Source organism: Ursus americanus, chromosome 1, assembly GCF_024610735.1.
Source record: "Ursus americanus isolate L20-20 chromosome 1, mUrsAme1.1.p, whole genome shotgun sequence".
In the NCBI taxonomy this organism is placed as follows: domain Eukaryota; kingdom Metazoa; phylum Chordata; class Mammalia; order Carnivora; family Ursidae; genus Ursus; species Ursus americanus.
The window spans coordinates 82,193,141-82,211,187 of record NC_142127.1 but is presented as its reverse complement, the minus strand read 5'-3'; the positions used below and the strand labels follow the sequence as shown (position 1 = coordinate 82,211,187).

General features: G+C 35.6%; 1 protein-coding gene across 10 annotated transcripts in view; it reads left to right on the top strand.

Moving 5' to 3' along the window:
- KANSL1L (KAT8 regulatory NSL complex subunit 1 like) overlaps window positions 1–18,047 on the top strand; it is a 150,416-nt gene that overhangs the window by 142 nt on the left and 132,227 nt on the right. Inside the window, exon 1 of one of the 10 annotated variants that reach the window (XM_087863141.1) lies at window positions 63–15,099. The exons of 8 other annotated variants lie outside the window; for them this stretch is intronic. The gene's annotated coding sequence lies outside the window, so the exon portion shown is untranslated. One more of the 10 variants, XM_087863137.1, reaches the window with a different exon arrangement.

The following is an 18,047-nucleotide window of genomic DNA, read 5'->3' as shown; positions in this document are numbered from 1 at the left end:
GTGGCCGGCGTCTCAGCGGCGGGCTGAGGGGGGTGGGTCTCCTCTGCTGGGGACGGCGGCAGCGCGGGGAGGGGAGAGCGGAGAAGACCGCCGGGTGGACTTGTGGGCCAGGCAGCCGAATGGCAGCCCCTTCGCCCCCCGAATGCTATGGGCTGTTGGACTCCGGGTCCCGGCACAAGATCGCGCTTTAGGGCAGGGGTCGGACCGCAGCCAAATTTAAACGGCTAAACCTAACAGCCTTGGCAGAAGCTGAGGGGAGGGGAGAGAAGGAGTGGAGGGAGGGGTGGGGGCGGACCTAGGCATGGTCACGTGGGGTCAGGGGAGGGGCTTGGCAGGCCTCCCTTTTGTTTTGGCTGGCGCTTGCGCAGACGGCAGAACACGTGGCCTCCTAGGCCCGCCCCTTGTTTTAGCGGCCGCGCCTCGTCGGGTGCGGTTGTGGTGTGGGCTGTTTTAGGGGCGCTCCGAAAGGGAGCTGTGTTGGATGTGACCCTTGTTTTATTTTATACTTTATTTCAGGCAACGTTGATTTGGTTTTTAGAATTAGATGGGGTGGAGAGGAATCTAGAGAATTATTGAGGAATGGTGTTTTCAAGTTTGCGTCGCTTCTTGGTGTTCCGAAAGGACCGACGTTGCTGGAAAATTTGAGGATACTTGGTGATTGGTAGCAAGAAATAGAAGGCTGTTTTCTGGTCATTAAAAAAAGGAAGAGGCTAGCTTTACATCCGCGAGAGAAGGCACTGGGATGGACCTTCTTGTCTTTCACTTTGAGAGGATTAGTTTTTGGTTGGTTCCCTGCCCGCTCTGCCGCGCAGATCCACTCCACCCTTTACCTCGGATCAGCTGTGAGGCGCGGCGCTAGGGGGGTGGGGGTGTTGGAGATTGATTTTTTTTTTAAACTAAGGGAGGCACATTCCTTTTTGATTCCCCAAACTTTAGTCAGCTGGTGAGATTTAAGACGGTAACTTCTTGCGTCTTATTCAGTTGGCTTAACTTCGTGCTGAGTTTGATTCTGTAGGAATGTTTTTAAAATACAGGATGGGGGAGTTTTGTTACCATCTAAACTTTAGTGAGATTTTTACCAGTACTGCAGACAAACTGACAGTGTTTTTGGCTAGGTAAAAGTGGCTCTAGAAACAATTCACTATTGGAGAAAAACCTGGTGTTCTGGAATGTAGATTGCTTGAAAAAGAGGTTTAGCATTGATTTCTACTGTTTCCAATTCTTAACTGGCCTTTTCCTTGGGCAAGTCACAACCGCTCTTTTTCTCAGTGTTTGTTTCGTCTTGTAAATAGTTTCATAATACCGTCCCTGCTTCAAGTGATTGTTATGAGAATTAAATACCTTGTGTTAGTACAAGTAGTTTACAATCTTTACCAACACTGCAAAAATACAGAAATTGCTTAGTGACACGGTTTTATAGTAAAAGTCAATTTTTTTTGATATCCATCATACTGGAAGAGTATAAATTAAATGAATCATGAAATAGGATATATTTGAATATCTTCAAAATCTATTGTAGTAACTTACTTAATTTTTGATTCCCCCTCCGTTTCCACCTACTTACTCAGATCAGTGTCATGGTTGCCATCATTTCTTTGTAGTTTTAATCTAGATAGATTATGGTTACTTTTCTTCCCCAGCACTTCTGAGTTTTTACATGAAATTTTTCTTAATCCAGGCCAATTCTATCACATTTATTTTTTACATTTATCTCTTGCGTGTGTATCATATGTGCCTTTTCAAATAACAATTGCTATTTTCTTAAATAATCTTATAAAATAATTTGGTATGTTTGGTATGGTATGTTTTCATTTAATTCTGCCTCTTAAACGTTTCCATGTCATTAGTCTTTGAAAAATTATTTGGCTGTTTAAAATTATATCATGTAACATCATACTTAAATTTTTTCCTGTTGGCAGATATTTGGGCTGTTTCTGATGTTTTGCTAACATAACTTCAGAGAATCGCGTTCTACGTAAATCTTTGAAATTTTTTCCCCCTTAGATTTGTAAAAGAAATTACTAGGTCAGAATCTGGGGTTGTGTGTGTGTTAAGGCTCTTGAACATCACCACATTACCTTCCAGAATGTTTTATCAGTTTATATTTATTTCGTGTATGAGCCAGCCTCACATTATGTCCTTGTTCATCATCTAGTGTTAGTATTGAAACAAAAAACCTTGCTTTAATTTGCATTAAATTTTTTTCCCTGCTTAAGTCTGTGGTATATCTGTTTTCTTAACTTACTGTAAAGGGCTTCAGAGAGAAGAATGTATTTCTTATTTGACATGCTGCAAATCACAGTGTGGATGCTCAATGAATACTTGCCAGTCGGCTTATTAATATTTACCTTTTTGACCTCTGGAAGATCAGAAAATGATGTCTTGCTTTTTTGTCTTTCTCAGTTTACCAGTACATTGTTGGCAATATACCGTTATTGTTTGATTCATTACTTTGAGTACTTCTCCCTTCAGATAGGGGCCTCACTGATCTCACAGTTGTCTACTAAAATGGTCCAGTGACTTCTCATGTTCAACTGCTGCATTATCCAAAAGTTCTATCAAGTTTTTTTTATGCCATTTATCATGATAAACTCTTTCCTTTATTTATTTATCTATCTTGTCTGGAATTCACTTACAGATTTCACTTTGATCATTCTAGATTCACATGTAGCCTTTTCTGTATTTTTTTAAGCCTACTGTCTAAAGTTCCTTTCTTTTATTATTCACATTGTTCCTGATAGTCTACCTATTACTGCCTTAAACATCTTTTCCTGCCTTTAACCTACCACATAAGCCTTATATGTCATCTGTAATCTTTATTTTCCTTTATTCAGTTATTTTCCTCTCATGTCCCTTTGCATTGGTCTGTACAGTTTTAGATCGTAAAGGATGCAGAAAGCTGTTTCTTTCGGGTTTAGAATTGTGTTTAGGATTGTTTACCAGTAGGGTTTCACGAGTTATAAACTGCAAGGAGTGGGGTCCTTGCAACAGAAGTGACAGGTCGTAGGGAATTAGCAACCAATTTACTGACTTTAAAGCGTATCATCTTATACCTCTATCCTAAAAGTCCTGACTGCATTATGGCACTATAAGGGAATACTGTACATAGGGATGACCCTGAATCATCAGTACAGTCTTACATTGCTTTCAGTATGTTCAATTTCAAAAGGCAAGGAAGGTGTATCATTTCCACAAGATTTATATTTGTTTTTCCTTTTAAATGTTGTCTTAGATTTCAGTGAATTGGGCTCTGTATTGCATGTAGGATAAATAACCAGCAAATGTTAATAAAAATGGTAATACTGTACTGGCCTGTGGACAGTCTGTAATGAAAATCTGAAGACAATTAATGGAAGTCTTTAATACTTGATAATATGTTAAGTTTTTAGAAGCATATTTTATTTCTGTATGGATGTGACAGTTCTCTAAGTATTGCAGAATTGGGAGAAAATACATTCATTTATAATATTGAGGTTTTGTTAATATTTGTAATGAACTTTATATTTATTGTCTGGTTTTGGTCCTGTAAGACCAAGAATTCTCAAGCATGTTTTTCAAAGTAATTTAAAAAAAAATTTATGCGTGGATCATTAATCATTGTCTAGCAACATGAAATTAAATTGGAGCAAATATGATAGTACGCTTCTAAATGTAAATTTATGGATCCAAACAGATGTACACAAAAAAACAACTCTTCATTTATATTCCTATGAGTCATGCCCTTATAACTGAATAGTAATAATTCTGCTTGAAGTATGATCTGTTTGATGTATTATGTGGCCACCCAAGTGGCTTTATCTTTAATTAAATTCCTTTAGTGTTCAAAGAGAATTCCTTTTTAGGGATAGTTTTCAAAGTGTAAGAAGTTCTTGCTGTAAACATTACTGAGTACAAAGTACTGAGCCAACTCTACCCTGGTCATGCCAATTACTGCAGTGTTTTCTGCTGTAAATTGAAAATGCCCATATTTAACAAAGAAATCCTGAAAACACGACACTGTATTTTGTATTTATACCTTCCATTCCTAAATTTTTGAGGAGTAAAATTGTACCAGTGTAAACTCTCTCTCATTACTTCTATTGTTTTAATTAGATTTTTCCTTTATGAGTTACAAATTAAAAATTCGAGTGTTATATTTTAGTAATGTTTGAAAGAGCTTCTCATACTTTGCTAAGAGAAATTGTCTTTTTTCCTATTCTTTCTCTGACCGTTATTCTAATGGATCAGCTGTCTGAAACACATTAAAATTGTAACTGTGGAAATAATTTAATATTTGTCCCTACTTCAGGCTTCTCCCCTCTCTCAAAATGCTGTTGGTAGTTTTTACTGTCTAAAACTTAAGGATGAATCAATCTGCCTTATTTGTGATAATGTAATTCCTAGTCGATGTTACTACATTTAAGAGAATTGGGATTATCCAGATTCCAGTTGAAAGAGTAAATTTAATGTTCAGAGTGGATTTGAATAGGGTATTTTCCATGGACTATATGGAATATATATACATGTGCTAGAATATAAATCATAGTTAAAATCTGGAGCAGTACTTTAGGGGGTGAAAAATCAGAGTTGGCCTTTAATTTTTAATGTTCATTTTCAGGAGGAAGGGTAGTTCTTATCTAAATTACCTAGATTATCAGTTTCAATTCTGAAGATAGACTAGATTAGCAAACTTTTGATTTTTTTTTAGACTGTATGCCAGAAATTATTTGGTATATATGACATATATATCGTAAAGACCTAATTTAAGTAATTATTGACATTATAATTATCTCACAATGTACATACAGTTTTTGAGGGATGACATAATATTTACTGTATCTCATGTCTCCAGGAACATTTTACATTTAATTAATGCTAAATTTTTATTAAAAAAGATTATGTCGCTAATGGAAACATTTTGTAGACATCAGGGCAAAGCTTTTTATTTGTGGTAACATAACAACTAATTTCCTTAATTCACAATGAATGTGTTGGATTAGATTGTAGACCAAAAATTAGAATTTATGATGTAGACTTTTTACTGAACTAATTTGATTTATATAATAATGAAGTTTAATATGGACAAAAAAGACAAAAAGTTTTGATTATTTGTAGTTTTTAAATGTTTATTATTTAAAGGCATAAACTTTGGCTTGCTTGGCTTCAGTTTTCTCTCTGGTTGTATTTTTGTGAGACTTCTAAGAAAATAGGATGTGTAGTGAGATCTGGACTGTTCACTGTAAGGGTATATACTTGTGGATTGTCTGTAAAAGATTTATAACAGATTAGTTTTTGGTTTTGTTTTTTCCACCCTCAAAATTTCTGGGCTGTGGATGTGCTAAAGAATTTTTTAATTAATTAAAACTGGAATGTAAGTTGAAAACTTTGTTGTAAAAGCAGAAGTGAAGTTCATGCTCAGGAAATATAGTTGATTTTTGGATTATTAAGAACATTTGCTTCTTGACAGATAATTAAGATAATCTGACTAATTCCTTTCTTTGAGAAGGTGCTGATATGGTTGGTTTCTTAGCTTCCAGATCCTGTTAATTGATTTAATATTTTAGTTCTGTATTTGTGGCCAAAAGGAGTTTAGTTTTTCTCAGTTTTATCCATTACAGGTTCTTTGAAGTCCTATATATTAAACTCTTAGAAGAGTTGGACCTGTTTTGCCTGAGAATCTTAGGTGTATATGAAATAAATGGTGCCTGGAGTAAATACAGTATTTTAGCAGCTAGTAAGAAATTTCTTAGATTTAGCTAAGATCCAAATACTTTTTGCACCACACAGTTATGTGCACGATTAGAAACTGAATAATTAGAAACCGGAATAATTAGAAACTAAATATTCGTAAGATCAAGATGCTGCTTTGAAAGCTTTTTAAGGATTTGTCTTTTCCATGTTTTTGAACATTCTGAAATATTATAGGTGCCTAAAAATACAAAACAATATGTTTGGCTAAGAACTTTGGGGACTGATATTTTAGTTAATGGTTGATTCCTGTTTACTTAGGGAGACTATATACTTTATACTTTGTACTGTCCAGTACAGTAGTCCTTAACCACATGTGACTATCAAGCACTTGGAATGTGGCTAGTCCAAATTGAGTTTGTTAAATGTAAAAAACACTGGATTTTGTGATTTAACACACATACAAAACAGAAAATATCAAGATATTTTTTACTGATTACAGATTGAAATAATGTTTTAATAAAATTAATTTCGTGTTTTTTTACTTTTTAAAATATGTCTAGTAGATTTAAAATTAAATGTGTAACTCACATCATATTTTGATTGCACAGCAGTGTTCTATACTAATATTTCCTAACCTTAAGACTCCTTTCATAATAAAGTATCTCATGAACCTCCTTCCTAGACATTTTAAAATATAGTTGACCCTTGAATAATGTGGGGGTTAGGTGTGCTGACCCCACCCATGCAGTCGAAAATCTATATATAACATTTGACTCCCCCCAAAACGTAGCTACTAATAGCCTACTGTTGACTGGAAGCCTTACCTATAACACAAACAGCTGATTAACACGTATTTTGTATGTTATGTGTATTATGTACTCTATTCGAACAATAAAATATGCTTGAGAAAAGAATGTGATTTAGTCATAAAAGAAAATGCATTTACAGTACTGTTTTGTATTTATTGAAAAAAATCTACATATAAGTGGACCTACACAATTCAAACCCATGTTTTTTAAGGGTCGAGTGTAATTTTGTTATTTTTGCTATTTATTGAAGAAATATTTACTAAGGGCTTGCTTGCTATATGCCAAACAGTGTTCTAGGATACAGCACTGAGTGAAAGCATTCAAACCCTGCCTTCATGTGGCTTTCATTTTAATAGGAAAAATATGTGATAAACGATTTTTAGTAATAGATTTTAGATGAACTATTATTTGTTGTAAGTATGCTATCAGTTATTGTATATAATTTATGTAATACAATTTTAATACACTGCTTCATTTATCCAGTGATATATACTATTTAATTTACTTTCGGCATTTGTCTTGTTTGTGTTCTCTGAACTTTCTGTATCTGTGGTTTGATGTCTGACATTAATTTGGTGAAGTTCCCAGTTTATTGCTTCAAATATTTCTTCTTATTTGTCTTCAGCTTCTGGTAGTCCCATTAAATGTAAACACATTTTGTGGTTGTCCCACAGTTCTTGGGTATTCTATTCTGGCTTTTTTTGTTTGTGCCTTTTTCTCTTTACTTTTTTTACTTTTGCAAGTTTCTGTTGACATATCCTCAAACTCAGAGATTCTCTTCAGCCATGTCCAATCTACTATGAGTCCATCGAAGGCATTCTCATTTTTGTTACAGTGGTATTGATCTCTAGCTAATTCCTTTTTTGATTCTTAGAATTTCCATCTCTTTGCTTATATTATGTATCTGTTCTTGTATGTTATCTACTTTTTCCATTAGAAGCCTCAACCAATTAAACTTGTTTAAGTTCTTTTAAAAAATTTACGGTTTCATGATTCCAACATTCCTGCCATATCTCAGTCTGGTTCTGATGCTTGCTCTGTCTCTTCAAACTGTGTTTTTTACCTTTTAGTATGCCTTGTAATTTCTTGTTGAAAAAGAGAACATGATGTACTGAATAAAAGGAACTCCAGTGAATAGGCCTTTAGTAAGATGTTGGGGAACCATTCTTTGTTTTGTTTTGTCTTTTTTTTTTTTTTTTAAGATTTATTTATTTATTTTTAAAGAGAACATGAGTCGGGGGGAGAGGAAGAAGGAGAGAGTCCCAAGCAGATTCCTGGCTGAGTGCAGAGCCTGACATGGGGTTTAGTCTCACAACCCTGAAATCATGAGATCATGACCTGAGCCAAAATCAAGAGCCAGATGCTTAACTGACTGTGCCACCTGGGTGTCCCATTGGGGAAGCATTTTGTAGTCTGATGATTAGGCCTGTCTTTTAGGAAGACTGTGCCCCTGGGCTGTGAACTGCACAAATGCTTCTTAGTTTTTTTCCCCCTCTTAGGTGGGACAGGATGGCTAGAGGGGGCTGGCATTGGCTGTTCCTTTAATTCACTTTTAACTAAGAAAAAGCAAGGCTTTTGAACAGATTGCTTAGAAAATAATATATCATGTGTCACTTTGTTATCCATATTTTATTTGACTTCAGCATTTGATAGAGGTGCCCCTTTTTTCTTTATGTGCTTTTAAATACTTTGATATCTCAGTTGCCATACACTCTGGAATTTTCTTCTCATTGAGTGAACTTTTGAGCTCATATTCTTTGGTAGCTCTTCTTCCTTTACCTCTCCCAAATTGTGAATGAATCCTAGGGCTTGATCCTGGGCTTCTTTTTCTTCTTTGCCTATACTCTCTCCCTAGATAAACTCTTCTCGTCCTTTGGCTTCAAATACTATTTATAACCAGTGACTCCCAAAAATGATATCTCCGTGAATTCTTGCTTGAACTCTAGACTTGTTTATCTGACTCCTTCCACTTGGATGGCTAATAGGTACCTCAAAATCGTCATATCCCAGACAGAACTTTTTATTTTTCTCCCTCGACCTTCTGTCCCCTCAAGTCTGCTCCATTTCAGAAAATAGCATCACTGACTACTCAGTTGCTCAACCCCAAAATCAAAGAGCCATAGTTAATCGCTTCCTTTACCTTAGGCCCCATAAAATCTTGGCTGTCAAAAGTTTTGTCAGTTCTACCTTGAAATGTATCTTAGATTTATCCGTTTTCATTTCTACTACTACCTCACTAGTCCCAAGCCACTAATACCATCTCTTGTTTTACTTCCAGTAGCTTTTACTTGGTCTCCCTGCTTTCCTTGGAAGCCATTTCCATTCTTTCTCCTATACAAACCTTTTCTTTGTAGAACAGCTAGAGTAATTTTTTGAAAATAAAAATGTAAATTAGATCATGTTACTACCTTATCCAAATACCTTTAGTGGTTTTCCTTTGACTTAATCGGCAAACCATTTGCCTCTCTGATCTTATTTCCTCTTATTTTGTCTCTCTGGCTCATTATGTTCTAGATGTGTTTGTTATTTTTGTTCCACAAACACATCAAAATTATTCCTGCTTTAAAGCATTTTATTAGTTGGCTTTTTTCCTTGGAAGACTCTTACCCCCAAATCTTGGTTGGTTGGTTATTGTCATTTGAGATTTCAGAGTAGATGTCACCAACTCCAAGGCCTTAGTTCATCTACAAATCTAAAGTAACTCCTATCCCAATGTTGACGTGCTGTATCACTGTTTAGTTTTTTATAAGAACAGTAGGGAACCCTTATTTACTTGGTATTTTTTTATTTGTTTACTCTGTATCCACCATTTGCTAGAATGTAAGCTCTGTGAGAGTAGAAACCTCATCTTTAACGTTCACTGTCATCTTTCTAGTAACTAAGATGGTGTTTGTTAAATTTACTCAGTAAATAGGTATTAATTGAATTGTCGAATGTTTGGTTTTATATTGAATATATATTAAATGGAGGTTAAAAATCTAGCTTCTACCAAAAATAGACAAAACTATATTTATGACTCAAGATTGGCCATTTCTTCATCTTCTGCTTTTCAGAAGTCAATTTGTCTATTTCTTTTTTTAAACTTGTTTATTTCTGTAATTTTTGGAAAGTTTTCATTTTGTTTTGTTTTTAAAAGATGAAATAGGTTTTCAGCTGCCATTCACAAGCACTTCTCTATAAATAACATGTTGTGGTGTGGATAGTCTTTATACTCAAATGAAAACCAGATGACTTTACTTGTAGCTAGGTATTCTTACTGTCTTGTTTTTTTAAATTGGCTTCTCAAATACTGGAGACACCTGTAAGTGCTATAAAATAATTGTGATCATGTGGAGTACGCTTTACAGAACTAATGGAATTAATTTTTTTAAATGTGTTGACATTTTTTATATTTGGCATTTGTAAGCCTTTAAAAATTTTTAGGCCATTTTTTTCCTTAAAAAAGAAAAAAAATCAACCATCATTAAAACTCTGTACAAATATAACAAACATTAGAAATAGATATCATTCCAAAATAGTTACAAGAGAATTACAGTTTTACAGTCCACAGCAGCACATCCTATAATATGTACTCCCAAGGGGGAAAAAGCTACAATATGTTGAACACTTGACTGCCACCCACAGTCTAACAAGAATATGGACTTTTGAGGCACATCAACATCAGTCACCAAAACTTGTTTTGCTTACTGTTGAGGTGAATTTGCAGAATTCATTATTTTATGCTCTACATCAGTATTCCTTATGCATTCTGCTTCTAACCAGTTGTCCATTATGCATAAAAATGAAATAATAAGTGATTGAAAATAACTACAGTTTCAAAGTGTGTAATGTTTGAAGCCCTTATTTAGAGTTAACCTGAATGGTTGGTAAACACATTATCTTTCAGGAGTATGCACATTTGATTTCTAACTTGAACATACATCTTCTGCATAAATTGTTATGTTTTAAATAGTTCATGTTTAGTATTTAATTTTGAGGAAGTTTAGTTTATCAATTTTATGAATAATGTTTTTGGTGTCCTATCTAAAAAAATCTTTGTCTAACCCAGGATCATAAAGATTTTTTTCTGTGTATTTTTCTAGAAGTTTTATGGTTTTAAGTTTAACTTTTAGGTCTATGATCCATTCTGATGGATGTGACCCTTTTTATATAAGGTATATCCTTATGGGTTAAGTTTCAGTGTTTTGCATATGGCTGTCTTATTGTTCCAAACGTTTTGTTTAAATTAGTCTTTTTACATTGAATTGCCATTACATCTTTGTCAAAAATCAGTTGACCATATGTGTGCTGGTTTTTTCGGAGCTCTCTATGCTTTCTGTTGATTTTATGTCATTCTTTTCCCAGTGCCACATTTATAGTAGATAGGTAGTTTGAGTCCTTCAGCTTTGTTCTTGTTCTTGTTTTGGTTTCTAGTTCCTTGCTTTTTCCATATGATTTTTTTTTTATGATTTTAGTTATTTATTTGTCAGAGAGAGAGAGTGAGCACAAGCAGGAGGAGTGGCAGGCAGAAGGAGCAGGCTCCTTGCTGCACAAGGAGCCCAATGTGGGACTCCATCCCAGGACCCTGGGATCATGATCCGAGCCGGAGGCAGATGCTTAACTGGCTGAGCCACCCAGGCATCCCTCCACATGAATTTTTGGATCAGCTTGTTGATATCAGCAAAAAATTTTGCCAAGATTTTGATTGGGATTGTGTTGAATCTATAGATCAGTTTTTTAAAGAAGAATCAACATTGTAACTATATTCAATAATCTAATCCATGAACACAGTGTATCACTCCATTTAGGGTGTTCCTTGTTTTTTTTCATCCAGTTTTTTGTTTTAGAAATGCAAATGATGTTTGTATCTTGACCTTGTATCTGCTACCTTAGTAAACTCATTAGATTTAGAAGCTTTTTTTAAAAAATAGATCCCTTGTGATTTTCTATGTAGAAAATAGTTTCATCTGTGAATAGAAACAATTTTACTTTTTCCTTTCCAATCTGTATGCTTTTTCTTTTTTCTTCATCTATTCCATTGTGTATGACCTCAGTGTGATGATGAATAGGAATGGTGAGAATAGATACCTTGTCTCATTACCAGTCATTGGGCAAAGGCATGTCTTTCACCATTAATTGTAAAGTGATCTTTAGGCTTTTGTGTAGATGCTCTTTAAGCATTTTTCTTTCTTTTCCTAATCTGAGGGTTTTTTCCCTAGTCATGAATGAATATTAGGTTTTATCACATGCTTTTTCTTCGCCTATTAAGATCATATGTTTTCTTTTTCTTTTTTTTTTTTTTAAGATTTTGTTTATTTGTGTGTGAGAGAGTGCACAAGCAGGGGGAGCAGCAGGCAGAGGGAGAAGCAGGCTCCCCACTGACCAAGGAGCCTGATGTGGGACTCAATCCCAGGACTCTGGGATCATGACCTGAGCTGAAGGCAGACGCTTAACTGACTGAGCCACCCAGGCATCCCTATATTTTCTTTTTTAATCTTTTAATATGGTGACTACCAATGATTATTTATTTATTTATTTATTTTAAGAGAGAGTGAGCAAGTGTAGGGGTGTGGGGTGTTGGGAAGAGGGAAGGGCAGAGGGAGAGGGAGAGAGAATCTTAAGCAGGCTCCACGCTTAGCGCAGAGCTGGACGCAGGGCTCAATCTCACAACCCTGAGATCACAACCTGAACCAAAATCAAGTCAGTCCCTTAACTGAGCCACCCATGCGCCCCCAATGATTGATTTTTTAAAATAATATTGAGCCACAGTTGGTCAAGTGGCTGAGTCTTGATTTTGACTCAGGTCGTGATCTCAAGGTCCTGGGATCAGGGCCCGTGTTGGGCTCTGTGTTCAGTGGGGAGTTGGCTTCAGGATTCTCTTTCTCCTTCTGCCCCTCCCCCTGTTCATTCACTCTCTTTCTCTCCAAAATAAATAAATCTTAAAAAAAGATTAAAAATATTGAGCCAGTATGGGTGCCTGGGTGGCTCAGTTGTTAAGCTTCTGCCTTTGGTTCAGGTCATAATCCCAGCATCCTGGGATCGAGCCCTGCATCAGGCTCTTTGCTCAGTGGGGAGCCTGTTTCTTCTTCCAGCTCCCCCGTGCTTGTGTTCCATCTCTTGCTATCTCTCTCTGTTAAGTAAATAAATAAAATCTTAAAAAAAAATACTGAGCCAGTATGTACTAATGGAAAACCACATTTGGTTGTGAGACATTATTTTTATATATTGCTTTGTTTGTAATATTTATTTTAAAAATAATAATTGAAATAGGTGTTATAATTTATTACTACCTAAATCTTGGAATCCTGACTCACTTGTTCCTTAATTCAATCAACAAATACCTGACAATTATTGTATACCAGGCATTGTGTTAAGTGCTGCCAGTTGGAACCTTGACCAAAATATAGGTCTGCCCTTAAAGTAAGTTCTTCACTAGAATGTAACAAAATACCAGATTGTGAATATCAGGAACAGTAAGCATTATAGGGGAATGGAGTGTTATGAATTGAGTGGCTAAAGCTATTTTACATGTATCAGTCAAGCCAAGACTCTGAAGAGGGGATTGTAGAGCAGAAATATGAATGAATTGAGGGAGCCAGCCATCTTAGCTGTGGAAAATTGTTCCAGGCTGAGAGAATTGCAAGTACAATTTTCAAGAATAGCACAGAAGCCAGTGTTGCTGGAGTAGTAATCCATGAAGAGAGATGTAGAATATGATGTAATCAGGGACCTGATAATGTAGAACTTTGTAGGCCCTGGAAAGGGCGACTTTGAATTTTATTCTGAACATAATGGTAACCACTTATTTATTCATCAGGTATTTACTGAGCATCTGCCATATGTCAGATACTTTTTCAGGTTGATGGTAAACAAGCATACCATGGAGATATCGTGTGTTCAGTTGTAGACTACCAAACAAAGCAAATATTGCAATAAAGCGAGTCAAATGAATTTTCTGCTTCCCAGTGCATATAAAAGTTATGTTTACATTATACTGTGGTCTATTAAGTATGCAATAGCATTATGTCTGAAAAAAACAATATACAGCTGACTTTTGAACAACATAGCTTTGAACCCTCTGGGTCTACTTATACACAGATTTTTTTCAATAAATATAGTGCTGTAAATGTATTTTCTCATAGGATTTTCTTAACATTTTCTTTTCTCTAGCTTTAGTGTAAGAATACATTATATAATACATATAACAGAAAATATGTGTTATTTGACTGTTTATATCATTGGTAAGGCTTCTAGTAGTTAAGTTTTGGAGGAGTTAGACTTATACATGGATTTTCAACTGTGTTGGTGGTTGGCACCCCTAATCCCTGCATTGTTGAAGTGTCAACTGTACATACCTTAATTTAAAAAGTTTGTTGCTAAAAACTGTCATCTGAGCTTTCAGTGAGTCATAATCACTAATCAAGATCACCATTATAAATATAATAATAATGAAAAAGTTTGAAATATTGTGAGAATTACCAAAATGTGACACAAAGACATGAAGTAAGCATATGCTGTTGGAAAAACGACATCAATAGACTTGCTTGATGCAGGGTGGCACATTCAATTTGTAAAAAAAATGCACTATCTGCAAAGTGCAGTAAAGTGAAGTGCAATAAAATGAGGGATGCCTGTATTAACGAAATAGTCGAAAATCCAAGCCTTCATAGGTCTTTAGAAATGTTAGTGGTAAGTGTAGTGTATGTAATATGGAGGCAGTCAGAAATGGTAGAGTTTAGAATAACTAGGATATATTGTTATATGTAATGATCACATATTTAAGTAATTTTAAAAATTGGGATAATGCACTTACGTTTAATGATGAAACTACACATTAAGTGGGATTTATTCCAGGGATACTAGGGTGGTTCAATATTTGCAAATCAATCACCATGATACATCACATAAAATAAAGACTATATGAACATAATTTAATCTCTTATTTACAAGAGACATCTGTTTTCATGAGTTTCTTTTGGTTGCAGTGAAGAAGGACTCAGGCTGAGAGTTTTTATAAGGATACACTTGGAAATATAATATAGAGGAACTTCATGGAAATCCTCAAATTGGAACTGTGGAATGAATGGGCTTTCCAAAGACTAGAACCCAAAAGTCTTCACATCCAAGTGTATTAGTTATCTATTGCTATGTAAAAAATTAGCCCCCAATTTAATGTCTTTATTTCACAGCTTCTGTGGGTCAGGAATCTAAGCATGGCTTAGCTGGGTGCTTCTGGCTTGAGATATCACACAAGGCTGCAATCAGTGTGTTGTCTGGGGCTTCCGTCATCTGAAGGCTTGACTGGGGAAGGATCTGCTTCTCAGATTACTCACATAACTTTTGGCAGGCTTTAGGTAGTTGCTGTCTGTCGGCTGGAGACATGAAATCTTTCCTATGTGGGTCTTCCAGCTCACAGCATGGCAGCTGGCATCCCAGAGTGAGAGAGGGTGACAAGATGGAAGCCATAGTCTCTTTGTAACCTAATCTCAGAAGTGATATCCCATCACCTTTCCTGAATTCTGTTTGTTAGAAGCAAGTCAGCAAATCGAATCCATACTCAAGACGAAAGGATTACACAAGGGCATGAATACCAGGATATGGGGATTATTAAGATCATTTTAGAAACTGCCTATCATACCAAGTAAGCCCTAGAGATCTCACCAGAGTGTTTTTGTGTATGTTTTATTCTAGTTCTCTACCATAAATACCCCTAAGCCAGTCTAAATGTACGTTTTTTGCTACCAATTATAGTTCTTAACTATTAATCTTTATTATTTATTTTTGCCTCTTATTTTTAGTTTTCCCTTATATTTAGTTTATCCAGGGCCTAAGATGAACTGTGCTGCCTCATGATATTTTATCTTCTGCCCCTGCTGCTAGTCACTTTGAATATGTCCCTAGACCTTGTTCAAATTTTCGAGAGAAAAGGTGGCTAGGGAGGGGATAAAGTATAGTATCTTTTGAATATGCCTACCTCATCTGTGATTAACACAGTTTTTCTTAGAAAGCAGTGTAGATATCTAAATACTATTGTAGATGTTTACTGAGTAGAAGATAATAGAATATTTCTCATAAAATTAGGAGACTTTGAGATATACAGACTTTGGGGAGAGAATTATATGGAAATCTCTATTTTTTTGAGACGTTACACAGTAAAGTATAAAAAAGGCAAACATCTCTATATATTTTTGTGTCAGTCCTTGACACGTCATGGGGCTTGAACTCATGACCTCGAGATCAAGAGTTGCATGCTTTACTGATTGAGCCAGCCAGGCACCTCCAAACATCTATATTTTTATCACACAGAATTAACAGCCATTAACAATTGTTCATTTTGTATTTAAGACCTTTTCCCCCCAGGTAATAAAGTTTGTAGTTGAAACTCAGCTCCTCTTAAACCACCACTCTTAGTTCTCATGGAGCTTACCTGATGTGCAACTACTTTTACAGATTGGGTGGGTATTTTTCTGGTTCATTTTTTATTCTTGTAAATGCATAAACACACACACGTACATATATGTGGTGTGGTCTTGTGTTTCTGTTTTTTTCCCCAAATCAATACAACTTCTGTTGAGTCTTTGACATATCACAAATAAGTCTGAAAAATCATCCATTATTTTGCTGTTCCTGTAGCTGGACAACTTAAGATCTTATTCATCAGCCTGCTGAATTGTTCCTTTTTCAGAGCATAGAAAACATCCAAAAATTTTCTGTATCTTTGTTTTTAACTGTTGTGGCTTGCTGAATCTAAGCAGCTGAGTTTGATACAAATTCAGTGTCACTTTCTTCAAGCATTAACTCATCTTTCTGGACTTGAGATACTGAACAAGCAACACCTGGCCTCATCCAAACCCTGAGGATGTATTTTCACCCATGAAATTTTCAATTTCGACAGGAGAACCATTCTTCTGAATAACAATGTTGATGGGGAAGTGGGCATACACAGACCTCATCTTGTGATGGAAGTTCAGTGTAATGCCCTTGATCATGTTCTGTACATGACTATAGATAGTGTGAACAGTTGCCAGTTCTTTTTATTTCCCCACCATTTGTCATCTTGGAACGTCTTTTTCTTCTTTCCAAGGAGATAGAGTTTTTTTGTTTTTTTTTTAATTTTTAAAAAGATTTTATTTATTTATTTGGGAGAGAATGAGCTGTGGGGGAGGGACAGAAGGAGAGTGAGAGAGAAGCAATCTCCCTGCTGAGCAGGGAGCCTGATGCGGGGCTCAATCCTGGGACTTGGAGATTATGACCTGAGCCGAAGGCAGGCACTTAACTGACTGAGCCACCCAGGCACCCTGAGATTAAGTTCTGCACTGATGCTTTGGGACCATTCACAATAACAGTGTGTCCCTTCAGAGTGATGTTGACATTTTCTGGAATGTTGACAGTCTGCTGAGAATAGTCTTCATTCTCACAGTAGATGGAGCAAAGAGAGCTTGTGTTTGTATTTTATTTATTTGGTAGCATACTGTACCATTAAAAAAAACCTGTATATTCTTTCTGAGGTTTGTCCATTTTTGTATATATAGATTTAGGTCATTCTTTTTAACTTCTGTATAGTATTCCATCATGTTTTATTATCCATCCTCTTATTGTTAGATATCTAGGTTGTTTTGAAAGAATAGTTTGCTTACAAACAGTGCTCTCTTGTGCACCTATGACAAATACATTTTCTACATTATTGTCAAATTCCTGTATCAACTTATAGTCCAAATAGATGTGAGAAATCTTATTTACCTGCATTAAGTGATATTTCAGACTTAAAATATTCTTTTCTTTTTTATTTGAGAGGAGAGAGAGAGAGACAGAGCATGTGTGGGGTGGAGGGGCAGAGGGAGAGGGAGAAGCAGACTCCCCACTGAGCAAGGAGCCCAGCGTGGGTCTCGATCTCGGGATCCCAAGATCATGACCTGTGCCAAAGGCAGATGCTTAACTGGTTGAGCCACCCAGGTGCCCCTAAAACATTATTTTCAATTTAGTGATTAGAAAACTGGTCTCTTTATCAATCTGTAATTCCTTCATTACTAGTAAGATTGAGTATATGTTCAATGATCTTTTGGATGTCATCTGTGAAATGCCTGACCAGTTTGCTCATTTGTAGGAGTTCTTTATGTATTCTGGGTATGGATTCTTTATTATATATATTGCCAAAGTCTTCTTCTAGTCTATAGCTTGCTTTTAATCCTGTATATATATTTTTTAACTGCATTTGAAGCCTTTGTGCCTTTTTTCCTTTTATCATTCTTGCTAGTCTTTGTAAAGAATCCCCTTTTGGTTTTGTGTTTTCACATAAAAATGAAGGCTATGGAGAGTTCAGTTAGCACCTGGGGACATACAGTATGGGAGTATGGCCATTTAAATAACTATTAACTGTCATGTGTTGAAACAAAAATTATGGAGTATCATTCCAGAGTATCTTACAAAACTCACAATTTTTAATGGTATAAAATTTTTTCACTATTTAGTCTTCATAATTTTCAATGGTAGAGGATTAACTTTTTCAGTCAATCAGACTGTATGGTTTTATATTTTTTCTTTTGATAAACTACAGTGAAATTTGTTTAATTATGGGATTAATTTTTAGCA